This window comes from Neomonachus schauinslandi, chromosome 1, assembly GCF_002201575.2.
Source record: "Neomonachus schauinslandi chromosome 1, ASM220157v2, whole genome shotgun sequence".
Taxonomy (NCBI): Eukaryota; Metazoa; Chordata; class Mammalia; order Carnivora; family Phocidae; genus Neomonachus; species Neomonachus schauinslandi.
In genome coordinates, this window is record NC_058403.1 from 180,118,299 (window position 1) to 180,146,140 (window position 27,842).

The following is a 27,842-nucleotide window of genomic DNA, read 5'->3' on the forward strand; positions in this document are numbered from 1 at the left end:
CTCTGAGTGACTGGAGCGTGCATGCATTTGGAAGCCAGGCTGACTTTGCATCGGGGTTTTGCCCTCCCATTTACCAGCTCTGTAACTTTGTATAAGTGCCTTCCTTTTTGTGCTTCAGTTTCCTTATCTAGAAATCAAAGCTACTGTGTTATCCTCCAAGTGCTGTTGTGAGCCTTTAAGGGAGACTATACATTGATATGTGTAGAAAATCTACCTTATTTCCCAATTATAGATTGAGAAATTAGGAATCAGATCCAGCTGTTTTTTCCATGAATATTCCTTCTAGTGGTATTCAGACTCTCTTACTGTCAATCTGGTTTAGCACTGTCCAGTAGAAATAGAACGTGAGCCACATAAGTAACAATGTTCTAGGTCATATTAAGAGAACTAAAAAGAAATGGGTGAAATTAATTTTAGTAATATATTTTGTTTACCCCAGTATATCTCACCCCAGTATATCCAAACTATTGTCATTTCAACATGTAATTAATGTAAAAGAATTATCAGTGGGATTGTGTACATCTGGTTTCTGTCCTGCTCTTGAGGAATCTGGTTTGTATTTTACATTTCCAGTGCATTTCCTTTCACACTAGCCACATTTCAGGTGCTCAATGGATACGTGAGGCTAGTGGCTACCATATTGGACAGCATAGATCTGGACACTGGAAGGAAGTACATGTGTATTCTTTGCCTGCAGCTTTGGAGAGTGGTGGCTTCCCACCAGAAATAAAGAATGGAGCATCTTCTAACTGCCCTTGCCAGGCAGCTGTAGCAAAAGTTTGAGAGTGCAAGATAGAGGCGGGCTCCATTTTCAATCTCCTAATTTTCTATGCTCTTTTAAGAGTAAGGAATGAGGTACTTCAGCTAGTAATTGTTCTTTTATCTCCCTTACAGAGTTCCGCCAGATGCTTATATGCCAGATCCTTTCTATGTTATGTCAGTTGAAATGCATGTTTATTCTTCCTTCAACAAATATTTATTGATTATCAGCCACATGTATTAGGCACCGTGGCTACAGCTGTTGTGGAAGATAAGCAAGCCCTCTTTCTTTTCAGAACTTACATTCTAGAAGGAAATTAATTTGTAATTTTCAGATGCTCAATGTAGAAATTGAGAGTGACGGGCGCCTGGGTGGCTCAGTTGGTTAAGCAACTGCCTTCGGCTCAGGTCATGATCCTGGAGTCCTGGGATCGAGTCCCGCATCGGGCTCCCTGCTCGGCAGGGAGTCTGCTTCTCCCTCTGACCCTCCCCCCTCTCATGCTCTATCTCATTCTCTCTCTCAAATAAATAAATAAAAATCTTCAAAAAAAAAAATTGAGAGTGACTTATAGTTTAAGAAATAGAAATTGGTTTCATTTTCAAAAACTATCAAAATTGGTTTTCATGGTGGAAAAAAAATGGTAAAATTCAACCAACACCTAGATGAGAGCTCCTCTGTGCATTGTGGGAATAGACTCAGTAAACGTTAGTATTCCAACCATTTTACATGAAAGGATCATTTTTGTTTTATACTCCTGTGGTTTAGGGAATGGGTAATGAGAACAAAGAAATGTGAAGTTCAAGTCGGTCTTTGGTCTTCATTTTCCCCATTATTTCCACAAATGTGCTGACATACTAGTATTCCGGGTCCAAGGGTCCCTCAGGGAATTCTGGAAGCCAACTGATTAGTATCCCCTCCCCAGTTAGGCATACCACAACAGAGAGGGCTTATCTTTCAGATTTCCAATGGAGATTTTTGGGCTTACTAAACTAATTGACTTCTTGGTCACTGGTTTGTTTTATAAGCATTTATTCAGCCACTGCTTTGTGGTTGGGCATTGTATACTGTGTTTGTAAGACAGAATTTTTGCTTTGCAGGAATTATAACAAGGTGGCATTTATATGCTGGGGCCTGAGTGAAGGCAGGGAAAGACACAGGCAATAAAGCAAGTTTAAATAGAAGTAAAGTTAAAAACATTAAAATAAACTTTTCAAAAAGCCGTTTTGGTTCTTGAGGAGGGGTTTTAAGAAAATCAAAGTGGATAAAAGGATTGAGATTGACCCAGCTGTGTCTGTACCTTGGCCCGTGCTACCTGTGATACTCATTTAAGTGGTGTGGCCATAGGAGTGCTTCTCCGATCCTGTTTAGAGCGAAAAGGGAATTTAGAGCACTAATCCAAGCCCCCCATTTCCTGAATGAATGAGTCAGCCTTCTCTTACTCACTGAGGAGTTTTGGAGGAAGAAGGTCTCCTCTGGCTTTTGTTGTATAATAGACAGTTTTGATCAGAGGGAATATTTAAAGTATTGGAAGAAGAGATGGTACCAAGTCTAGTTGGTTAAAAATGAAACGAGTAGATTGTAAATATAAAAGTCACTGAGATTGGCTAGAGAGAGAAAAACAAGAAGAATCTGGCAAAACTTCACAGCATTGACTTGCTTGTTGCTACAACATAGACAAGAACCAATAGCACAAGTTTTACTAAATAGATTTGAGGTTAAGGTTAAAGCTGGATCACATGTATATCTGATTGCCCTGAAAACGGAACATCTACTCTACAATTATATTTTAAAGGAGAAAAATTACAGAGAAGGACAACATACTTAACATATGGTAAGTGTTATATAAGAGTTTATTGCTACCATCATCATCATTATCAGCATATGATTCCAAGATATTCACGGCTGTCATGATTCAAATTTATAGACAAATCAGAGATGAGAGAATCAGTATTTTCTGGATCATGTGTTAAGAGAGTTCATTTTTTAATTTGAGAAGTTTGTAAATGATTGAAATGTATTTGTTTACCTTTCTACTTTATTCATATTTGGATGTGTTTGAAATACAATGGTATATATAAAATATTTTGAAAACAGGGGCGCCTGGGTGGCTCAGTCGTTAAGCGTCTGCCTTTGGCTCAGGTCATGATTCCAGGTCCTGGGATCGAGCCCCGCATTGGGCTCCCTGCTCGGCGGGAAGCCTGCTTCTCCCTCTCCCACTCCCCCTGCTTGTATTCCCTCTCTCGCTGTGTCTCTCTCTGTCAAATAAATAAATAAAATCTTTAAAAAAAAAAACAATTTTGAAAACAAATGTTGGTATTAGTCATGCCTATGATTTCCAGGATTTTCTGTATGGATTACCTCACAAAGCTCTTTCTTTGTGTCTGAACCCACATTCCTGGTTGCCTATGGGCCGTCTCTTTACGTATGTCTCCATTTCTCCTGGCCCAAATGGAATTTGTCATTTTTCAGTTGCTCCATACTTTCTCTTATCTCCCCCTACTTACCCATCTGAAATTCCTCTAATTAGCTTTTTTTTCCTCTAATTTTCTATTTTAATTCCAGTTAGTTATACAGTGTTATATTAGTTTCAGGTGTACAATATAGTGACTCAGTATTTCCACACATCACCTCCTGTTCATCACGATAAGTTCACTCCTTGATCCCCATCACCTTTTTAGCCCATTTCCCCCCCGGTAACCATTAATTTATTCTCTATCGTTAAGAGTCTGTTTCTTGACTTGTCTCTCTTTTTTTCCCCTTTGCTCATTTGTTTTGTTTCTTAAATTCCACATATGAGTGAGATCATAGGGTATTTGTTTTTCTCTAACTAACTGATTTTGCTTATCATGATAACTCTTTAGCTCCATTCATGTCCTTGCAAATCACAAGATTTTATTCTTTTTTATGGCTGAATAATATTCCATTATATATATATGTGTGTATATATATACATGTATGTGTATAAATGTATATACATCTTTTTTCTCCATTCACCAATTGATGGACACCTGGGCTGCTTCCATATCTTAGGTATTGTAAATATTGCTGCAGTAAACATAGAAAGGTACATATCCCTTGGAATTAGTATTTTTTTTGTTTTGTTTTTTGTTTTTTTTGTATTTTTTGGGTAAATACCCAGTACTGCAATTGCTGGGTCATGGAGTAGCTCTATTTTTAACTTTTTGAGGAACCTCCATATTGTTTTCCACAGTAGCTACACCAGTTTGCATTCCCACCAACAGTGTACAAGGGTTCCTTTTTTCTCCACATCTTCCCCAACACCCGTTGTTTCTTGTATTGTTGATTTTAGCCATTCTGAGAAGTGTGAGGTGATATTTCATCGTGGTTTTGATTTGCATTTCCTTGATACTAAGTGATGATGAACATCTTTTCATGTGTCTTTTGGCTATTGGTGGTCTGTATGTCTTCTTTGGAAAAATGTGTATTCATGTCTGCCCTTTTTTTTTTTTTTGCTTCTTAACAGAATTTGTCTATACCAACATAATCCAGCCAGATGTTAGAATCTTTCTTCTGCTAACAGTTATACATTTAATAACCTTACTTGTTATGCTATGACAAATGAAATGTCACTTCAAATATCCAGTTGCATGGCTTAAAAGATGTATTTTCTCTTTTGAGACACATTAGCAAGTCATTCTAGTTAAGAGTGATATTTAGGAAATTAATATAAAAAGTGGGTTTTGAGTGGAGCTTAATATTTTGCCCATTTTTTAATTGGATTATTTGTGTTCTGGTATTGAGTTAAGTTCTTTAAATATTTTGGATACTAACCCTTTATCGGGTATATCATTTGCAAATATCTTCTCCTATTCCATAAGTTGACTTTTAGTTTTGTTGATTGTTTTCTTCACTGTGCAGGAGCTTTTTATTTTGATGTAGTTCCAATGGTTTATTTTTGCTTTTGTGTTGTTTCCCTTGCCTCAAGATATATCTAGAAGTAGCTATGGCCAATGTCAGAGAAATGGCTGCCTGTTTTCTCTTCTAGAATTTTTATGGTTTCAGGTCTCACATTTAGGTTTTTAATCCATTTTTTATTTATTTTTGTGTATGGTGTAAGAAAGTAGTCCAGTTTCATTCTTTTGCATGTTGCTGTCCAGTTTTCCCAACACCCTTTGTTGAAGAGACTGTCTTTGTTCCATTGGACATTCTTTCCTGCTTTGTCAAAGAGTAACTGACCATCTAGCTTTGGGTTCATTTCTGAGTTTTCTTTTTCTGTTCTGTTAATCTGTGTGTTTGTTTTTGTGCCAGTAGTATACTATTTTGATCACTATAGTTTTGTAATATAACTTGAAGTCTGGAATTGAGATGCCTCCAGCTTTGCTTTTCTTTTTTAAGATTATTTTGACTATTTGGGGTCTTTGTGGTTTCATATAGATTTTAGAATTGTTTCTTCTAGTTCTGTGAAATATGTTGGTATTTTGATAGGGATTGCATTAAATGTGTAGGCTGCTTAGGGTATATAGACTTTTTTTAGTATAGACATTTTTAACAATATTCTAATCTATGAGTATGGAATACCTTTCCATTTCTTTGTGTTGTCTCCAGTTTCTTTCATTGGTGCTTTATAGTTTTCAGAGTATAGGTCTTTGATCTCTTTGGTTAGGTTTATTCCTAGATGTCTTATTATTGGTGCAACTGTAAATGGGATTATTTTCTTAATTTCTCTTTCTGCTGCTTCATTATTGGTGTATAGAAATGCAACAGATTTCTATACATTGATATTGCATCCTGCAACTTTACTGAATTCGTGTGTCAGTTCTAGCAGCTTTCTGGTGGAGTCTTTCGGGTTTTCTATATATAGTATCATGTCATCTGCAAATAGTGGAAGTTTTACTTCTTCCTTACTGGTTTGGATGCCTTTTATTTCTTTTTGTTGTCTGGTTGCTGTGGCTAGGATTTCCAGTGCTATGTTGAATAAAAGTGGTGAGTGTGGACATCCTTGTCTTGTGCCTGACCTTAGGAGCAAAGCTCTCAGTTTTCCCCTATTGGTGAGGCTCATAGCTGTGGGTTTTTCATATATAACCTTTATTATGTCAAATTATGTTCCCTCTAAACCTACTTTGTTGAGGATTTTTATCATGAATGGATGTTGTACTTGGTCAGATGCTTTTTCTGCATCTATTGAAATAATCATATGGTTCTTACCCTTTCTCTTGTTCATGTGATGTATCATGTTGATTGATTTATGAATACTGAACCACCCTTGCAGCTGAAGAATAAATCCCACTTGATTGTGGCAACTGATTTTTTAATGTATTGTTGAATTTTGTTTGCTAGTGTTTTACTAAGTATTTTTGCATCTGTGTGCATCAGGGATATTAGCCTGTAGTTCTCTTTTGTGGTGATGTCTTTATCTGGTTTTGGTATCAGGATAATGCTGGCTTCATAGAATGAATTTTGAAATTTTCTTTCCTTTTCTATTTTTTAGAATAGTTTGAGAAGAATAAGGATTAACTTTCCTGTAACTGGTAGAATTTGCCTGTGAAGCCATCTGGTTCTGGACTTTTGTTTGTTGAGTTTTTTTTCACTACTGAGTCAATTACATTGCTGGTTATCAGTCTGTTCAAATTTTCTATTTCTTCCTGTTTTATTTTTGGTAGGTTATAGGTTTCTTGGAATTTATCCATTTCTTCTAGGTTGTCCAGTTTGTTGGGATGTAATTTTTCATAAAATTCCCTTATAATCCTTTGTATTTCTGTGGTGTTGGTTATTATTTCTCCTCTTTCGTTTGTGGTTTTGTTTGAGTTCTTTCTTGTGTTTTTGTGTGTGTGTGTGTGTGTGTTTGATGAATCTGGCTAGAGGTTTATTAATTTTGTTGATCTTTTCAAAGAACTAGCTCCTGGTTTCATTGATCTGTTCTATTATTTTTTTAGTTTCTATATCACTTAATTCCACTCCAATCTTTATTTTTTCCTTCCTTCTGCTGGTTTTGGGTTTTGTTTTTTGTTCTTTTTCTAGCTTCTTTAAGGTATAAGGTTAGATTGTTTATTTGAGATTTTCCTTGTTCTTGAGGTAGGCCTGTATTGCTATAAACTTCTTTCTTAAAACTGCTTTTGCTGCATCCTAAAGGTTTTGGACCATTGTGTTTTCATGTGCCTTTGTTTCCATGCACTTTTTAATTTTTTTATTTCCTGGTTGATTCATTTATTGCTTAGTAACATGTTATTTAACCTCCGTGTATTTGTGGTCTTTCCAGATTTTTTCTTGTAGTTGATTTCTAGTTTCATACCATTGTGGTCAGAAAAGATGCATGGTATGACTTCATTCTTCTTGAATCTGTTGAGGCTTATTTTGTGGACTAATATGTGATCTCTTCTGGAGAATGTCCCATATGCACTTGAAAAGAATGTATATTCTGCTGTTTTAGGATGGAATGTTTTGAATATATCTGTTAAATCCATCCATTCCAGTGTTTCATTCAAAGCCATTGTTTCCTTATTGATTTTCTCACCAGTGGGGCTTGAAGCCTCAGAGCTCTGAGATGAGGAATTAACCTCCCCACTGTGTGCCCCAGGTGCCCTTCAGATCACTGTTCCCATGCTGTAGGTCTGTCGGCTGTTTGCCCTGCCTTTTCTCCAAGAGCAGCCCCAATGTCCTCCGAGCTCTCCCAGAGCCAAGCACGCTGACCTTCAAAATTCCAGGCTTCAAGCCCCACTGGTTACAAGCACCCATGAAATTTGGGCTCTCTCACCCTCCAAGCTAATTTCCCAGGGGATTCGCCTTCCCCGTATGTTCCCCTGTGTGCTAGTCTCTTTCTTGCCCCTTTCTGCAACTATGGCTCTCCTCCACCACAGTGGTCCCAATCTGTTTCTCTCCCAGGCAGTATCTGTGCACTTCCTGTCCTCCTCGATGTGGCCTACCCTCAGTTGTGGTGTTTGTTCTGCCAGTCCTCAGATAGGTTCTTGGGGTATTTAGGATGATATAATAATTATCTAATTGTATTCATGGATCAACATGAGACTGGGAATCTCCTCCTACAACACCATCTTCCCTTCCTTCCCTAAATGTTGCCATTGTTAGTGTAGTGTTGTGATTTTGCTAAGCAACAAAACAGGTAGGGGTGAGGTTAAAAACTTGCCAAAGTTGTACAGCTAGTAAATGACAAAGATAGGATTTCTACCCAGCCAGATTAGATTTAATCTCCTCCCCAAGCATTTTTCCTCTTTGCTAACTTAATGATGATATCCTTGGGAGATTTTTATGTGTTGAGTCAGCATGTTGAAGATGGAAAATGCATGTTAATAAATTAGAAGATTGAATTAAAACTAGATGTGGCAAGTTCTAAGGCACAGTTTATAGAAACTGTGTAATCTGCAGATATTTTCTTAATGATTCATTTTGTTGTATCTCTTTGGGCAGTAGAATGTTTTGCCATATAGAAAGCTTGTTCATTTGAGCATTTGTTTGAAATGGGTAATGCAAACCTTTTTGTGAAACACAATTCATAATGATAAGAGATTGAGTGAGAGCCTCATTTTCTTGCATAGAAAATAGACTTATGTCTGATTGAGAGAGTAAATCTGGTTTGGTGAATTAAGTTTTTAATATGTGGGTAATACTCATTTCTGCAGCAGTTTGTATGAACTACCTTTTGTAATCATGCTTTAGGGAGGGCATTGTGCCCCTTGTATACAGTTTTCTCAGAAGGCTTATTAATTACGCTTTCCTCCTGTAATTAAATTTAATGTATAAAATCAATAGATAATTATGGAGTACCTACTGTATGCATAACTACTCTTTACGTTGCCTTTCACTTCTCTTTAAAGATGAATGAAAGAATGTGTCTGTCATGTAACTTGAAAGCCTGTCCCAATGGAGTAATTGCGTATAAGTATAGATGAAACTTATCTAGGACTACTACCTTTTAGTTTTAGGAGTCGGCATAATTTATTAATTATTCCAATCATGTTGATGTGAGACTCTCAACATTTGATTAAGCAAGAAGATTGTAATTCAAAAACTCACAGTTTTATTTTTTGCCAGGAAAGAAATTGAAATATGAATGGAAAAATTAATCTTCTCTGAGCTAATGACATGCATCCTAGAATGGAGATAAGGAGCTTTTATTGAACTTAGTTAGCTTTGGATTGCTTTCAGCTACAACATGTCTCCATTTGTCAATATGATAACTTATTCTTTGAGTTTTATATAATCACATCCTAAAGCCTAGTGAATTACTTACAGCATTAAGGAATTGTATTTTATATAAAAAGGAAACTGCTGCCCATTGACTACTGATTGACATGTACTATTAATCCTATAGGCAATTAAATACATGGCAAGCCTTGATTTTGTGGCTTTGTCATATCACATTTCATGGTTAGGAACACCTATCCTTTGTGCTGAGATGATGGTCATGATCGTCTTATAAGGATGGGTGAGAATAACATTGATTTCTGTGGAGTAAATCTTCATTTTACATTCATATCAGCCGTCCATTGTTACGAATCTGCAATCAGGAGTGCAAAGAAGCAAGCATGGGAGTGTGGCCCATCAGAGGTTGAAGCAGTGTCTGCTTTCTAGGAGTAATGACGGTGTCCTTGTGAGATGGGTGGTTCCTGTGGTGAGATCTGATTGTGTTCCTGGCTCCTGTTAGACCCCTTTGATGCCTTCCTATTTTCTGCGACTGATTCTCCCACCTCCTTCTTGCACCTCCCCAGTATCTTTTCTGTGATTTACTTCATGTTTATTTCAGCTAGAGTTAATTTTTGTTGCTTTCTGCCAGGAACGCTAGCTCATCCAGACAAAAAATGCTTAGCATATAGTTCCTGGGACATAATAAATGCTCAATAAATATTATTGTTAGTCAGAATATGGTCACTTGCTCATGATCATGTTTACTTATAAATGATCCTTAAAGAAACACCTTAATTGACATTAAAGGCTTTCCTTAACTGTCCTTATGAAGAGGAACCCATTCAACAATTTGTAGCTTTTAGTATTATTTCCTATTGTACTTATTTTTCCAAAGACATCCCCCATTTTATAAAATGTTCTTTGCTCTTCTTCCCGAGTCTGAAAATATAAATGGGCTTCTCTGCTTATCTCCTTAGAATTTCTCTGTGCTAGAGCATCTTTTCCCTAATTGTCCTGTGGTGTTCCCTGGGTAAAAGCAGCAGGAGACCTATAGAGTGCAGGGCAAGATAAGACAGGTTGTGTGTAGGCAGGCAGGCTTTATGGAAGTGCATATGGTTTCCTATGCACTTTCCTGAGAAACTAATGAGAACAGCACTTTGAAAGTCAATGCCTCAACTTGAATTTTGGCAGTATAGTAAAGCAAGGATTAATTATTCTCCTCACGTTTTAACCGATACAAATAATAGTGGTGGCATTTAACCTTTGGCCTCTTGCCATGTGCCTGGCATCATGTTGAGCCTTCAGTAAGCAGGATCTCATGTGATCTTCATTTACACCAGAGGGAAAGGTTTTCCTTTAGGGACTGGTTCTGAATAGCATCAGAGCTCCGCATGCCCATGATTGTGTATCCACGGGAACTGACATAATTTTACTTTTTGTTTTCTCAGTGTGTTGTTAATGGAGTTATTTATTAACTTGTTTTTTAGAGCTACCTCATTGTGAATGAACAAAGAAGCTATGTTGCCACATGGTCTCATTTCCCAGGATTTTCCTCTGAATTATTGTTCTTTGGGGTCTTTCACTCACCCAGGGTACAGCTTGATAGCTCTTAATGTCCAGAGGGTGGTTTATAGGGTTGTAAGTGTAGAACAGCTTTGCCTGGGCTCAGTGGGCGTAGGCACTAGCTCTGTATTATCTGTCTGTCTGGATATAGTGGCCTTTTAATGAAATCTTACATGAAAACAGACAGATCTCTTCTGATTATAAAAATAATGTGCTCAATTATTTTTATTTAAAAAATACAGAAAAGTACAAAGACGTAAAAACACCCATTATCCAGAGGGAACCTGCCTTCATATTAACATATTTCCCTCCATTTTTCTTACGCATTCATTCAGCCAGCAACATTAATTCCTGTGTACACATGCACATAAACATAATTGAGAGAGTGTTCTTAAATTTGGGAAAATACAATGCATATAGTTTTGTAATTCTACTTAAAAAATTTGACATTATAACATGAACATTACCCAAGTGTTAAGTTTTTTTTCAAAAACATTGTTTTAATGGTTGTATGGTAATTCCCAGATTGGCTGTGTTATTTCTTATTGTGACTTAGATTATTTTTTTTCTGTTTCAGCATGTTAGGTGATGCTAGCACCTGTAACCCATAAGCTGCCAGATTCCCAGTAGCTTAAAAAATAAAGAGGTTATTTCTTAATCATGTAGAAGTCCAGCGTGGTCTTCTTGGTTTGCCTCTAAGTGCTGACTCACAGATCGAGCCTCCTGTCATTCTGCTCTGCTCTCTCCAGCGCATGGTTCTCAGACATTACCTGGCAGTTGTGTTCATTCCAGCCACTTAACAGGTGAAAAGAGCATGACGGATTCCACGTAGGGATTTTGCATGGGCCACATTGCTTCGGCTCATGTTCTGTTGGCTGAAGCTCTTCAGGTGATCGCAGTGAATGGCAAGAGAGACAGGGAGGTAAAGTCTCAAGGCACACTTAGGAAGAGGGGAAGGTGGGTTTGGTGATCACGTAGCATTCTCCACAGCATATAGAATTTGGAGGAAAATGGCCCCTCTGCTTCCTGGCTTAGACTGAGCATGGACTGTGCAGTCAGAACAGACCTCTCCCCCCCCAGCTCTGTTTTGATTACTTCAGCCATAACTGACTTGACTGTAAACTTGAGGATTAGAACATACACTTCAAGGAATGAGTCAGATAAAAAACATGCAAATGCAGCACATGCCTTATACAAATGAGGCACTCACCAATTTCCCTTTCTTCTTTTCTTTCTTCATTTTTGGTCCAAACTGAGCACATGTTCTGAGGTATAATAAAAGGAATATAATAACATTTATTAAAAACATCAACAGCAGATAAAAAATAAGAATGCTCAGTGATTTTGCAATAATACCCAAGTGTTAAACTATATTTAGTGTACAGCTCGTCAGATGATTTGATAATGAATGTATTACTCTTGTGCTGTTGGTTGATGGAAGATGGTGGTATATATGAAATCAAAAGTTGATTAATTTTGAAAGAAAATGAAAACCATTCTTTTTTTACATTGCAACAGAATAAATATTACCTAAGGAATTATGCTTTTAAGATGCTACGCTATTCCCTAAGGTGGTTGATACAGGAGTTGGCAGTGTTTAACAGATGTTCATAAATAGTACTAAGGCTCCACTTGAGTTTTCTAGGTTACTTACAAAAAATCAAGAAATGAATTGAGAAAGTTAAAAAAAAAACAAAACATATTGCTTGATCTACCTTAGGATGAAAACCAGATGAGCAACAAGCTACCCAAATTATGTTTTTTTTTTTTTTTTTTTTTTTTTTACTTTCATTTGACCTGGAACAAGCTAAAGGAATTGTTGAGTCTGTTGTTCCCTCAAATTAAATGTGGGCCAAGTATTAGAATATTTTTTGTCTTCAGGCTTTTATTTGAGTGAATATACCAGTCACTTCAGTATGGGGAGAAAGAAGCAGATGGGATGTGGATAACAGGGGAAAAATAACAGTGCTAAAGTATTTGATATGCAAAACTCAAACTGTTCCCAGTCTTCAGGTGCTAGATGTAGCACTGAAAAGCAGCTTCACATAAATATATATTTTCTTTATAAATAACCTACACGTGAGCATCATAAACATGAGAAAATCTAGATCCCTTCATGCCTTTCCTCTTGCCCAGAATTCCTTACTATGCTTCCCTGTTCAGTGGATTCAGGTGAAACTCCCATGGCCACTTGTGTTTGACATGGTCTGTCTTTCCCCCACTGTCCCCTGCTTTGTGCTTATTTTCTGCTGTGTGGCCACATCACTTTTTTTCCTGCCTCCGTCCATGTTCTTTCCTCCACAGAGTGTCTTCTAACCCAGTGATCACTCTGGAATTGGTGCTAAGTTCACATCCTGAGCCTTCCCTGTGCTAGCTGTGTGGCTTGAGGCAAGTGACTTAATCTCTAGAATCCTCAGTTTCCCCATCTGTAAAATGGGTTAAGTAATAATACTTGCTTCCCAGGGTAGCGATGAAAGTGAAATGAAGGGGCACCTGGGTGGCTCAGTTGGTTGAGCATCCAACTCTTGATTTCAGCTCAGGTCATGATCTCAGGGTTGTGAGATCGAGCCCTGAGTTGGGCTCCACGCTTAGGGCTCCTATTCCCTCTGCCCCTCTCCCTGCTCGTGTGCTCTCTCAGTCTCTCTCAAGTAAATAAACAAAATCTTTAAAAAAAAAGAGAGAGAAAGAAGTGAAATGAAGTCATGTATGTATAAACTTTAGCAGAATCTCACTAATGGGTAGCTGGGATCATTATCATTATAATTATCGCCCATCCATCTTGGTCCAGTTTAACTGTCACCTCTCAGTGATATCTTCTGGGAGGCATGTGGTGGTATTTAAGGAGGTGAGTTCTGGAGGAGACAGCCTTGGTTTCAAGTCTTGCTCTACCCCCTTACTAGCTATGTTTTAAATTCTATAGGGCTCCATTTTCTCATCTGTAAAATATGGGATATCAGTAGTATCTACTCATGAGTTTGATGGGGGGAGTGACCTAGGTCTTATTACAGTGTCTGGCTCATAAGAAACATGGGTAGATGTTGTCATCATATATATTTATATATTTGAATTGAGATATAGTGGACATATGACACTTTATTGGTTTCACATAATGATTCGTATGTGTATATATTGGGATATGATCACCAAATTAAATCTGGTTAGTATCTATCACCAACGCATAATTAGAAATTTTGTTTTGTTTTGTTTTCTTGTGAGGAGAACTTCTAAGATCTACTTTCTTACCAACTTTCAAGCATATAGTAAAGTATCATTAGCTATAGTCAGCATACTATGCATTATATCTGCATGACTTATTTATTCTTCACCCATTCTACCTACCTCACACCCCCTGCCTCTGACAACCACCAATCTGTTCTCTGTTCCTTTGAGTTCTTTGTTTTGTTTTGTTTTGTTGTTTTTTAGATTCCACACATAAGTGAGATCATGCAGTATTTGTCTTTCTTTGTCTTATTTCACTTAGCATAATACCTTTAAAGTCCATCCATTTTTATTGCATATGGCAGCATTTCCTTGTTTTTTTATGGCTGAATAGTGTTCTGTGTGTGTGTGTGTGTGTGTGTGTGTGTGTGTGTGTGTATGCTTTATCCATTCATCCATTGACGGACACTCAAGTTGTTTTTGTATCTTGGCTGTTGTAAATCATGCTGCGGTAAATATGGGGGCACAGATATATTTTCAAGTTAGTTTTTGCATTTCCTTCATATAATTACCCAGAAGTGGAATTGCTGGATCATATGCTAATTCTAATTTTAAAAATTTGTGGAACCTCCGTACTGTTTTCCATCATGGCTGCACCGAATTTACATCCCCACCAACAGTTCAGACGTTGTTGTGTTGCCGTGGTTTTTGCTGCTGTGGTAAGTGATATGCTCCACATGTCAGTGTGCACAGGGTTGGGGTAGTAGCTGTAATTTGACATGGGGTCTTTGTCCCAGAAGAAGCACATTCCTTATGCGATAATTGTGGTCTGACCTCTCACACAATACTTTTCATTTAGGAAATAGATTATATGTTTTCCCATAAACCAGGATAGGAGGTTTCAAGAATCATCTTTTTAAAATTTTCATACATGTCTCTAAGCATAGATGACCATCCCTATTGGTTTGCCTGGGACAGACATAGATACGTCTATTATTCCAGAACTGTTATTAATAGCAATCCCATATAGCAATCCCAATAGCAGTCCTGCTCTCAAAACTGTCTCATTTTAAACAATAAAATATGTGGTCATGTTACTCAAAGAGTAACTTTAAAGATAATTTTTTTTTTTGAGAGAGTGCGCATACAAGCAGGGGTGGAAGGAGCAGAAGGAGAGGGAGACTCTTAAGCAGGCTCCACTCTCAGCACAGAGCCCGGTGCAGGGCTTGATCTCACTACCCTGAGATCATGACCGGAGCCAAAATCAAGAGTTGGACGCTTAACTGACTGAGCTAAGGATAACTTTTTGATAGCAACTGTCTTTAATTTGAAACCTGTTTAGTAGGATGGAATATGATAGCTAGGAGTATTATCCCATTAATTCATGCAGCTGTTACATGAAGGACTAACAGGTGATGAACAGGCCTTCCTGACACTATTAGAGATGACTACAGGAGTGGGGAGTAAAACGCTTGGGTGGGACAAAGTTTGCTTCTCTGATCCAGGCCCAAGGCTATTTCCCATTCATCTTTGCATTCCTGGTACCTCAAACATATTATGTGTTCCATAAATGATTACAGATTGGAAAAATCAGTAAGACAATAGACCCCCAAGGAACCCTCCATCTAGGGTAACAGTGACCAAGAGGGACTTCTCTGATACACACACCCTGTAGGGTTTTTTTGTTTTTTTTTAAGTTTTCACCTTGGCCATACATTTATTCACTGTGCCCTTTGTTTTGCTTATTTAATTTAATTTTATTTTATTTTATGAATTTATTGCGTATATTTTTATTTTTTTCTATTGCCGTTGGGCCATGTCCTTAAGCTCGGTCTAGGGAGAAGGCAAAACTTAAGGGGGTAGCAGCCCCATGGGCCACGGCAGGAAAGTGGGAAGCCATGAACAGAGGCATCAGCAAGGTAGTTACTGGTGGGAAAGAGAAGCATGCTGCCTGAGGGATGTGTACATGGCTACCTTCCATGATAGAATTTTGTGGGCAACCCCTCAAACCAATACTCCTTTGAGTAAACCCCAAATTTCTTTTTGCCTTTGCAGGTTGGGAAACTTTTGGGTACCAAATCAGAATTCATCAGACTAAAGAGTTTAAATACTTAGCAACCAAACTCATGAGAATGATGTATAAACCAGAATGCCAGTAGGCCCATTTGCAAAATGAAATGTTGTTTTTTTTTTTTCTTTTTTTGTCACTGGAATGTTCATATCTATCATCCTAATTGATGTCTTTGAAGATAGATTTGTTTTACCTGTATGTGGGGTTTTTTTTTTTTTTCCCTTTTCAAGCAGAAGAGCACACTTAGGCAGAAGCTGAGACTCATTTACTCATGCACTCAGCAAATATTTATTGGATACATGTCTTATGTGGTGGGAAATAAATCGGCTCACATTGTCTTGAGAACTTGATGTATGTTTAATAAATGCTGTTAAGTGCTTTGCCTGTTTTGTCTCATAGAATCCTCCTAAGACATTTCATAGATAAGTCATCATCTAGTTTATAGAAGAATCCTCTAAGAGGTCCAGGCAAGCTGGACTCTGAATTGCACCTTTAGTAGCTATATTAGTGTGCTTTACAAATTCCAGGAAAAATAAATAGAGCCCTTCTGAGTGACAGAAAATCACAGTCAAAGACCTTTACTCTGAGCCCAAAGCCAAGGAATCAGGGCCTCTAGCATCTGTAGCCCTACTCAAGAAACTGCTTGCCTTCACCCAGGGACTCTGATCCATGTCTGCACATCCTCTTGCTTCCTAAAGCTTAGTCCAAAACACTACACTGGGCACGTTCCCACCAAAGCCCTCCCTTCCTGCTTGAGAAATATCTGACATCCTGTCTCTTGGATCTCTTGATTTTGTCAGTCCGAACACTCAAGAGTTCTGGTGTCCTCCCCTCCCCTACCATGAATACTATAAGGAGCCCCCATTAGCTGAACAAGCGTCTAGGTCTGCTGTGTTTCACATTACAAAGATGTTCTCAATATAGATACATCCATGGTCATGATTCAGTGCCTTTGAACTTTATAGTGGTTAGAGTTTAAAGGGGTGTTTGTGAACACTGAAGTCCCTGAAGAAGGTGGATTGCTAAAATTTTCCACTTGGCCAGTAGTATGGATCTCTAATGATAGAGAATAATACTTTATTGTTTCTGTTTTAACTTCTGTGGCTAAAAGGCTTGTAGTTTCATAAGACCAAGCAACTTCTTATTTGTTCATCTTCCTTTGATTTAAGCAAAGTAGTTTTGGTGGTGGTAGTGCAGGACGCTGTTATGGGAGTTTGATATTAAGTACTATTCATTTGGAAAGAGTGGTACAACTAAAAGTCTGGTGTAATTCTTTCTGGTTTTTATAAACACGTTCAGCTAACTTTTTTTCCCTGTTAAATCCCTTTCAACTTTTAATTTAAAACTGTATCAGTGATTGATAAACATCATCTAAAGCTCTCCTGTCTTATTGATTTTCATTTTCTGTTTTCAGTAATAAAAATCTTTTACACTTAAGACCAGGAGAATATCAGATTAACAGATTTTCTGGACCATTGGGCACCATTCAATTGATATTCAGTAACTTACTGAGAACATATTTTACATACATGAAGTTGGTGGGGATACAGAGAATAAACAAACAAATTAGCAAACAATTTATGGATTGTGAGGAGTTCTGTGATAGAAACAAATGAGTGGTAGTCATGAAGGACTAAGGATGGTCCAGGAAGTCTTCTTTGAGGAGGTGATTTTAAGTTGATGTATAAAAGAATGGAAGGAACCAGTCATGAGGAGAATGGGGAGTAAGGTGACAGATGGGGCCGAGATCCTGAGTTGGATAGCGTTGTCAGTTTGAAAAACAGAAAGCAGACCAGTGAGATTGATGTTTAGAGAAGGGCAGTGGGGTGAGATCCGAGAGGCAGGTTTTTGTAAGCCTAGGTAAGCAGTTTGGATTTTATTCTAAGTGAAATGGAGAACTGCTGGAAGGATTTTATAAAATCCTTATCAATTAAGCACCTAGACAATGGTAGATGTCAAGCCATCACAAAACTCAGTGAGTCATCTGTTCTTGCTTGAATGTCTGCACATTGGCTCATCCGGGGCCTCACTGGGTATGGCTGCAGGCTGCTGGTTGGGTTCAGGTCCACTCCAGGTGTCTCTTATCTTTCTCGGACCAGTGGGCTAAGTGGGGCGTATCTCCACAGGGAAGTGGCCAACGTGCACAAGAGCAGGCCTAACCACAGGCAGGTTTGAAGCCTCTGCTTGCATCATCATCTGCTAACATCCCACCAGTTGAGCCCAAAGTCAAAGGACCAAGGGCCTCTAGTGGAAGGAATTGTAAGGGCACATGGCAATGGGTGTGCCTCCAGGAAAAGGTGAAGAATGGGGGTCATGATTCATTTAACCACAACAATGACCTGATCTTCCCTATTTTATAAAAAATTCACCATAGACCAGAGTGACCAGCTATCTTGGATTGCCTGGGAATGAGAGGGTTCCTGTGATATGGGACTTTCATTGCTAAAATCAAGAAAATCCAAGGCAAACTGGATTTTCCAAGGAAACGGACCTGTTTCCTATTATGGATTGTCCCATGGTGAATGGATAGCATAACAGGGCTGCAGGAAGAGGTAGGCTGTTCTCATGATCATGCATGTGAGAGAAGATGGCAGTTTGGAAGATGAGGGTGACAGAGGAAGTAGAGAGAAGAGGATGTCTTTGAGATCTATTTTGGAGGTAGAGCTCATGGGACTTGCTGTCGTGTGGGATGTGGTAGACAAAGAAAGGAGTTGAGGATGTGTTAGACCAGTTGGATATGCTGTTTGCTGGAGCGTGATGATATGAATATCCTATAGAGGAGAATAAAAAATTTTAATAATTATTACAAGAATATTACAATAAACCAGTACTTGCAAATACCTTCTGTATTATAACCACCAAGATGGTATTTCTCTTTGAAACCCTGCCATAGGAGTCAGTGGACTAAATGAGGAGTTTGCTGTATACAGACCTAATCCTATAATAATGTAAGCACGTTGTATCAGAAAAATGATTGCCCCTAACAAAGCAAACCTTCCTAATAGCCAGCATTGGCCACCTCAGCTCACCATAGCACTTTCTTTCTACAGGGAAAACCACTGATACTGGGAAACAGGTCCAGTTCTCTTCATTTTGATTTGCCAACGGCTGTACCCATCATGGTTTACATTTTACATTTATATCATAAGTTTCCTATGTAGTCTTTTGGGTAACTGTACATGGTGTGGTGGACAGAATATCTGAATAAGATTCAGAAAGCCTGAATTTAAGCAGTGGCTTTCATATTCAGTCATTCCCCCCACGCTTTTTAAGGGAGAGAGCACTGTGTACGCTTGTGATTATTATATATTGCCAGCTCCTTTTCCCCAGCTGTTTAGTTTAATATCTTGAATGACAAGGAGGACCTGTTCTCCCCCGACTCTTTGGGGATACTGGGTGAATTAGCATTGAATTAATACAGGTTTACATGTGGGGAATGCTACTGAATACTTGTGTGATTCTGAATAACTTGCTTGGCATATTTGAGCTCAGTTTCTTCCTCTATGAACAGGGAATAACTGGGTTGTTGTGAGGACCACATGAGAGAATGTCCATGATGGTACTCTGTGAGGTCCTGTCAATAAAGTCCTTTTCCTCCTCCACCAGGACACTTAGTTTCCAGGCCTGGATTCCGCTGGCTTCATTTTTTTCATCCACAATGCCTTGCACTCTTGCACGTGTTGGTGATAAACCCACATTTGTGGGAGGCATGACAGATAAAGTGTTAGTTTTCTAATAATTGGTCTTGATTCTGCCACTTACCTCTTTCGAGTATTGGCTGTCTTAGGAAGCCAAACTTCTTGGGTTTTTCTTCTAATTTGCTGGCAGGAAATTTTGGGCAAGTTACCTAAGCCCTCTCTGCCATAGTTTCCCCTTCTAAAAAGATACTAATAACTATTTCTTGCATCAGAGATTTGCCGTGAGTATCCTCATTATGTTAATTGTGATACTCATTGTGTTAACACAATTGGATCAGTGCATGGGAATTATAACAACTCAGTGAATTTGAGATTTCTTAATTATTATTGCTGTTAATATTTACAAGTAAGTTTTCTGCTGAATTTACTTGATTTTTAGTCCTGACTGATGAGCTAAAAATACCTGGTTATTTAGAAAATTGAAAAGTTTATGTTGTGATAAACTTCTAAAGGGCACTTTGATAAAGATTTTCATTATTTACTTTTGGCAATTTGTGGTTTTTCTAATAGTGGTTAGTGTACTCCATTTGATGAGTTTAATGCGTTTTGTAAAATGGTTTTTATCGTCTAAAATGCAGCCTTTTTGAACCTTAGTGCACTGAAATCTTTTTCTGTTTTTCCTTGTCCTGTATGGGCTAGAGTTTGTTTTAACTTTTACTACATTCTGGCCAGCTTACTTTTGTGCTTTCTTTAAGTTTTTGAGTTTCTCTTTATTTATCCTAGCTTCTTTATATGTTCTGTTTGTGCTCTTGATTTATTAAATCTCTGAGACCATCCTTTCTTTGGGATGGGAGGAGAGGCTTCTGGACAGACAGCGTCTGGTAGATCTAAAACAGCCGCAGGGGTGTACTTCATGTTCAGTTCATTCTAACTGATTAGAGATCAATAAGTACACAACACTCATGTATATTATGTGCTTTTCCTGGAAAACAGATCTGTATTCAGAGGGCTAAATAGTAGAAGAGGCATTTTTCAGCTGGCATGACTCTATAGCTATAAATAACTGTGAATAATTCTAGAAGTTGTTTTTTTTGTAGAAAGTTTTCTCTTTTTTTTTTAAAGATTTTATTTATTTATTTGAGAGAGAGAGAATGAGAGACAGAGAGCATGAGAGGGGGGAGGGTCAGAGGGAGAAGCAGACTCCCCGCCGAGCAGGGAGCCCGATGCGGGACCCTATCTTGGGACTCCAGGATCATGACCTGAGCCGAAGGCAGTCACTTAACCAACTGAGCCACCCAGGCGCCCGAAAGTTTTCTCTTTTAATGTCTAAACTCTTAGGCAGTCTGATATCTTTGTTCTCCTGGAAGGATGTGAAACTTTGCAGGTTAGGGAAATATTTTATGAATACCTAACACTGTGAAAAAAATGAAATGAAAAGCAAAACTCTATCTAGCTCAGAAGTTTCTCAAAAGCCACAGAAGGTCTGAGATTGGCAGTGGAAATTAGCATTGTCTTCACTTGCTGGAATATATAGGGAGGCATGTGGGAAGGAACACAATACAAATATTTATAATTATGATTTCTATAGATTTTTATGGATGATCTCATTTGTTCTTTACATAATATGAGGTGTTGGCAGGATAGGAATTACTTCTCTTTTTCTAGTGAGGAAATAGACTCAGAGAACTCAGGGGACAGGATCAAGAACCTACAAGCCCACCCCCAACGTTTGTAGGACAGGGAGCAAGAGTACAAATAGAGGCCTGCATCCCATATGTTCCAAATACAAAGTTGTAAATCAAGCTAACAGTCTATCAAATGGGCTAAAATATGTCCACAATAGAATAAAATGTCTTACCTTGGCAAAAATAATTTCATAATGACCTGGAAGGCCTGATCTGAATTTCCCATTACTGGACTTTGTGGAGTTCCATGCAAGAATGTGCAGCATGGGGATTACCAACCCCTGGCCTGTGCTTCTTCTTCTCCTTCTTCTTAAGATTTTATTTATTTGAGAGAGAGCACATGAGCACTGGGAGAGGAAGAGGGACAAGCAGATTTCCCACTGAGCAGGGAGCCTGACGCAGGGCTCAATCCCAGGACCCTGAGATCATGACCTGAGCTGAAGTCAGACGCTTAACTGACTGAGTCACCCAGGCGCCGCTAGCCTGTGCTTCTTCTTGTCACCCTTCGCCATTCAGTATTGTGAGGTGCCTCATTTGCATTCATGTGCAGATCCATCCACCTCTCCTGCAAATAGCCATCCCTTGGCCAGACCTTCAGCCTAGGAGTGTACATAGAGGGTACCACGTTCTTCCCTTGGAAGACCAGATCTCAAGAAGAGGCCCACACTGGGGGACCATTTGGGCAGAAACTTCAACAGAATAGGCTCTGGGCATGTCCTTTTGGCTTCATGACTCCTCACCCCGTCCTATGATTAAATCTAATTATGAGGCCAGTGGAGGGATAGCCAAGACACAGGTTGGATTCAAATGGATTGTTTGGCCACTTTGATCACATTATTAGTTCAGTGAAAAACAAAGTTAGTTCCTTCATTCAGCATATATTTGATATGTGTAGGTACTTGGTGCCAGAGGTATATAGCTATGAATAAGACATCTCTTGGGAAGAGCTTTAAGTTCTGGTGGAGGAGAGAGAAAATAAACATATAAATAATTACAAAATAATGTCTGAAGGCTATCAGTGCTGTAAAGAAAATAAGAGAGGAGGTTGTTGGCTAGAGATTGAAGGGTGGGATCACGGTCGATGGTCAAGGAAGGCTTCCTTCTCTGTGGAAGTGACATTTGTGATATGAATGCTGTACAGCTATAAAGAAGATCTTAGGGGGGGGCGTGTCCCAAACAGGTGGGACACATAGGTAATGGCCTTGAGCTTCGTGGCTTCAAAGGACAGAAAGAGACCATGGAGGCTTGGGTAAAGTTGAGGTTGGAAAAAAAAGGGTCTAGGAGGCCACTGGGGTGTTGTTGGCTCTCTAAGGGGTTTGAATTTGTTCTGTAGGCTCCTTTGGAAGATATTGAACAGGGGAGTGATAGTAAAACTTCCCGATGCAGTTCACTACCTAACAGTTAACTCAAAGTGGCCTGTCACCATTTTAATTATTTTGCCAATCTTAAATGAATCCCCCTGCCATACAGATTCCCCCCTCTCTAACAATAGTTGAGTGTCACAGACATATTTTGTGGGCATTTCAAAGACTTAAGCATTGGTGCTCCTGGCAAGTATTGTGAAAAAAGTGGTCATATATTTAGCTATCAAATTTCATGTCTTTTGCTAAAAATATAGAACCAAGAGAGCTCGGAGCATAAATACAGGCATGCTCGTGGTGTTGGTTATTTCATAACTGTTCTTAGGTGCCAAATGTCTTCATCTTCATGCGATTTATAGTAATGTAAGTAATGTGTTGGAGACTAACAAATCAAAATCTCATTTCAGATGTGTGACATTAATGTTGTGTTGACTTATTGTTTCATGGGTTAGATTTCTGATAAAACTTCTAAAACACCTTCTTGAAAGGAGTAACAAGAAGAAACAGTTGTGGTATCAGATATTTGTGTGCACTTTGTCACTGATAATAGATGGCTAATAGGTTCTTAATTGGGTTATATAGCATATTAGAATGTCCCAGTGTAGGAATACCCAGCAATTTAAAATCTTTTGATAGCAAAGCATTGAGAAATAGCTTGATGATTATTAAGAGAAAACAAACAGACCAATTTTAGTTTTTATTTATTATAATGACATTATTTTACTATGAAAAATGTTTCCTCAGCAATAACCAGATGTGTAATATAGAAACAGCTGCATGAAATTTTCATTTTTATGCATAATATTGGAAATCTTAGGCAGGGTTTCTTCTATGTTATAGAAAATGAAATGATCTTTTTCTAGTCTGAACAGCTGTGTAAAACAGAATGATAACATCTTCTTCTGTCTCCAAGTGACCATCTGTTTTTATGGGAGTTGACAGGTAATTTATTAATTTTAAGATGTTTGTTTTAGTGAAATGTTGGCAAATACGGCTTGTAGCAGACTTTTAGGTAAGTACTATAAAGCTCTGGAGCTTTTTAGGGCCTCCCTAAGTAAAAGTCTGGTGGAATCTTTAAGAATCTTGTTCTCTTGCGTGTTTTGAATAGTCAGATAAACATATTTGCCAAAGAACGATAGAATGGAGACTGCCAGCATCACTGGCATGTTTGACTTTCATTCATTTTGGTTATGGCCAGATTTAGACACATTCACTGTTCAGTTAAGAAGGGCTTTGGGGCGCCTGGGTGGCTCAGTCGGTTAAGTGTTCGACTCTTTATTTCGGCTCTGGTCATGATCAGGGTCATGAGATCGAGCCCCGCGTCAGGCTCTGCGCTGGGTGCGGAGCCTCCTTAAGATTCTCTCTCTCCCTCTGCCCCTTCTCCTCCCTCTCTCTAAAAAAAAAGGGGGGGGGGGCCCTGGGTGGCTCAGTCGTTAAGCGTCTGCCTTCGGCTCAGGTCATGATCCCAGGGTCCTGGGATCGAGTCCCACATGGGGCTCTCTGCTCGGCAGGAAGCCTGCTTCTCCCTCTCCCACCCCCCTGCTTGTGTTCCTGCTCTCGCTATCTCTTTCCCTGTCAAATAAATAAAATCTTTAAAAAAAAAAAAGAAAAAAATAGTTTATTGACTTTTTTCCTGTCATTACCATCTCATGTTGTTTCTGTTGTGTTTTTGTGCAAAAATTAAACCTAAAAAAAATAAGTGGTTAGTTGCTTTTTAAGCTCTGTCATCCTCCCTTGCAGCTGTCACTGTACTTTGCTAGGGTCCTTCTGGCATCTCCTCAAATCTTGCAAGAGATGTCAGCTCTTTTTCATGTTTATCTGTCACTTTTAAGGTGTCACTGAATTACCCAGGCTGAATGCAAATGATAAGAAACGCCACAGTTATTATGCTGACTGCAGACACAATGTGGGAATTCTTTATGATAGGCCCTTACTCATGTCTTCATATTTTATTTATTCCAATGTGCTTAGCAAGCCAGCCCAGCCTTGTTTTTCTCCAGGTAGATCAGACGGCTGGAAACAGCCCTCCTTAGTTTCATTTGGGAAGCTTAAATATTTTTAAGATGAGTGATAATACTAGGTGAATAGAGTCGAGCTTCATTAGTCTCCCTCTACCTCTCAGTCATCAGGTGATGCTAGAAGACTTAATCATTTTTAGCTCAGTTCCGCAGTCGGTAAAATGAGGTTTATGACATTTTCTTCTCTACTTCACTGGAATGGCATTAGAAAAATGAAAGCATGTGGTGACTCTTTATTGGATGGCCTTTGCTGAGTGTGGCTTTTCAGAGTTTGACTAGGTTAATTTAAAAATGGTATTAATTATTGTCTATACTGTGGCTCTCTGATAGTGACAGTGGGGTTGATGTTGGTGGTGCTGGTAGAAGAGCGGTAGTCATAGTAGAAAATGAGAGGCAGCTTAGAGTTCTGACTCAGCACGTAGACCCTGGAGCCAGATTGTGTTAGTTCAAACCCTTCTCCTGTCATTTACTAGTTGTGTGACCTTAAATCTCTGGGTGTTGTAATGTCAGATTTGGGATCTGAACCTGTGCCTGTCTCGGTGTGTATTCCTAATCTTCATACTGCGTTGCCATCATAACAAAAAAAAAAGCCCCTTAGAATGTTCTAGAGCAATTGAAAAGGTCATCTAACAGAGCAAATAAAAATAGGAAAATCCAGAGACATCCTTATCTTCTTTAAAATACTCATTGGAAGTATTAAAAAATTGGGGTCATGGAAATCAGATCAATTGGGGAAGATAGATTAATTGCCTGGGGATTGAGATTGGCATATTGGACTCTGATACAAAGCTTGCTTGTTTCTGATCTCTCAAAATCAATACATTTCATTATTATTAATAGCTCACTTTTTTTTAATAAAGCACTTCATTTGCAAAAAGAGAATTTTGTCTCATGCAACTTGAGAAATTATACAACAGCTTTCTGAGGTTAACTAGTACTGTTCTCTGAGTTCTGAAGTTTCAGTCCTGTGAATCTGGTGAGAGGTTTGGCCATAGTAAGAAGGAAAGAGCCTGTCCTGATGGTCAGTAGTTACAGCCTCTGAGGAAATCTTGAGCATTACAAGTAGTATTCTCTATTCTTGTTACAGAAAGAGAGAGAGAGAGAGAGAGAGAGAGAGAGAGAGAGAGAAAAGAAAGCCTGATTTAGAAAGTGGAAATAGTGGTTTCTTTTGGAATTACATTGCAGTTTATTTTATTGCACAAGCGGTTCTTATAAAGTGAGGGTGACCTTTTGTTAGTTAAGGATATAGGTTGGTTAATGTTGCCATTATTTTGCAAGTGTTGAGGATAATCTATCATGGAAGTAATTGAAATAAACCAGGACTCATACTGGACAGGGGAGCAAGAGTGGCAGCAGGGAGAAAGCGTTTCAGCATGGCAGTGATTTGTGCATTCTTGATGTAGTCAGCTATTATATTCCAACAGCTTATTGGCATCCAGTGGCAGCTGGAGACAGATGATGGGAGTAGCCCTGTTCTGAAGAATGTCCTTTGCCTGCTCTCTAAGTATCACAATGCTCAATTTGCACTGATTTTCACAGTGTGATTATTTTTCATTATATATTCCTTTTCACTGTAGGAGAGCAAAGAGAAGCAGAGGGAAGCAGTGAGTGTCCTCATGTTCCTTCCATCGTCAAGACCATGTTGATTCAGAACTGATTCAAGAGAGAGCTGGATCCAAAGCCTCTTTGACAGGCTAACTCACAGGGTTCGATTGATAGGATAAACTGAAAGGCCCTGAGACAGGAATGTGTGTAGAGGAATCTGTAAGGTCAGAATGGGAGGAATGGACTAACTGGAAAAAGAGCGCAGTAGGAAATGAGGTCATGTTGAGGCACTGGGAATACAGGTCATGTAGGACCTTGTAAGCCATTGGAGGGATGCTACCTTTCAATTCGCATGAACAGAGGAACCATTTTGCAATGGTTTTATTTATTTAGTTTTAATTTTTTTAACAAGTTTATGGAGTCCTATTTTATATATCATAAAATTCACCCATTTCAAGTATATAGTTCAATGAGTTTTAGTAATAAATATATCAAGCTATGCAACCTTCATCCCAGTCTGGTTTTAGAATGTTTTCACCTTCCAGTTATATCTTTCATGTCCATTTACTATTAATCCTGTTCCCATTCCCAGCCGTAGAGACCCATTAATTTCCTTTCGTCCCTACAGTATTGCCTTTTCTGCATATTGAATCATACAACATATGAAGTCTCTTGTTTCTTGCTTCTTTCACTTAGTTTAATGTTTTTGAGGTTTATTCATGTCATTGAATATATTAGTGGTTTGTTCTTTGTGTTGCTGAATAGTGTTCCATTGTATGGATATATCACATTATGTATATTGACTCAACAGCTAGTGGACATATAGGTTGTTCTGAATTTTTATCTGTTGTGGTTAGTGCTGCTAGGAACATGTATGTGCAAATCTTTGTGTGGAATATATCTTTAATTCTCTTGGATAGTATGGTAGGCAGAATTTTGGCCCCATGACCTTCACTCCTATTGTTGCATCTATGATTATGTGACATTACATGGCAAAAGGGACTTTGCAGATATAATTAAGGTTACTAATCAGTTGACCCTAAGATAGGGAGAATACTGGATTAACTTGGTAGACCCAGTGTGATCACATGAGTCCTTATGAGCAGAAGGGGAAAGCAGAAGAGGAATTTAGTGGTGTAGCAGAAGAAGAGAGATTTGAAGCATGAGAAGGATTTGCTGCACTCTTCTTCCTTGAAGATGAAGAGCCAGTTGCCGAAGAAATGAGAACTTCAGTCCAATAAGGGTAAGGAACTACCCTTGGAACCAGTAACCAGTGAGCTTGGAAGATGACCCTGAACCCCAAGTAAATATCTAAGAACTGGCCAATACCTTGATTTTAGCCCAGTGAGCCTCTGAGCAGAGAAACCAGTCACACTGTGCCAGACATCAGCCCTGCAACACTGTGAGATTATAAATGAGTATTATTTAAACTACTAAGTTTGCAATAATCTGTTACAACAGCAAAAGAACACAGTCTAGTTACTGATGAAGGTGATGGAAGTTTGACAGAAGAGAATGAACATCAGAATGAATGGATGTAGAGAACTGTGTTTCAGGAGAAACAATGTCTCATGTAAAAGGTGGTTTTGAGGGTGTGGAATGCCATTCCACACAAATGTATGTGTGGTGTCTTGATATGTCATGCACGTTGCAAAATATCTCTAGTACTTACTATCAAGTGTTATGTGCGTAATTTTCAAAGGACATCCTTAGCATGATTGACCTTGAGAGAACAGCAGACTTCCTTAGTTGGTCTCCTGATTTGGGTGTTGTAAGTTACTGTTTAATTCTCCGGGTTTTTTTAAGTGAACTGATGATTCACTCATTCACCATTTCTACACCTTAAATGCATGTGTGATGGTTAACCATATTGGTACAAGCCGTCTTTACCTGACTGAACCTATAAGCTTCTTAAATACCTCTGGGTCTTTGCATACACATTATT

General features: G+C 38.6%; 1 protein-coding gene across 1 annotated transcript in view; it reads left to right on the plus strand.

The window, feature by feature from the left end:
- The window catches only part of SUCLG2 (succinate-CoA ligase GDP-forming subunit beta), a 263,732-nt gene that overhangs the window by 50,981 nt on the left and 184,909 nt on the right, over window positions 1-27,842 (plus strand). The gene's annotated exons all lie outside the window — the stretch shown is intronic.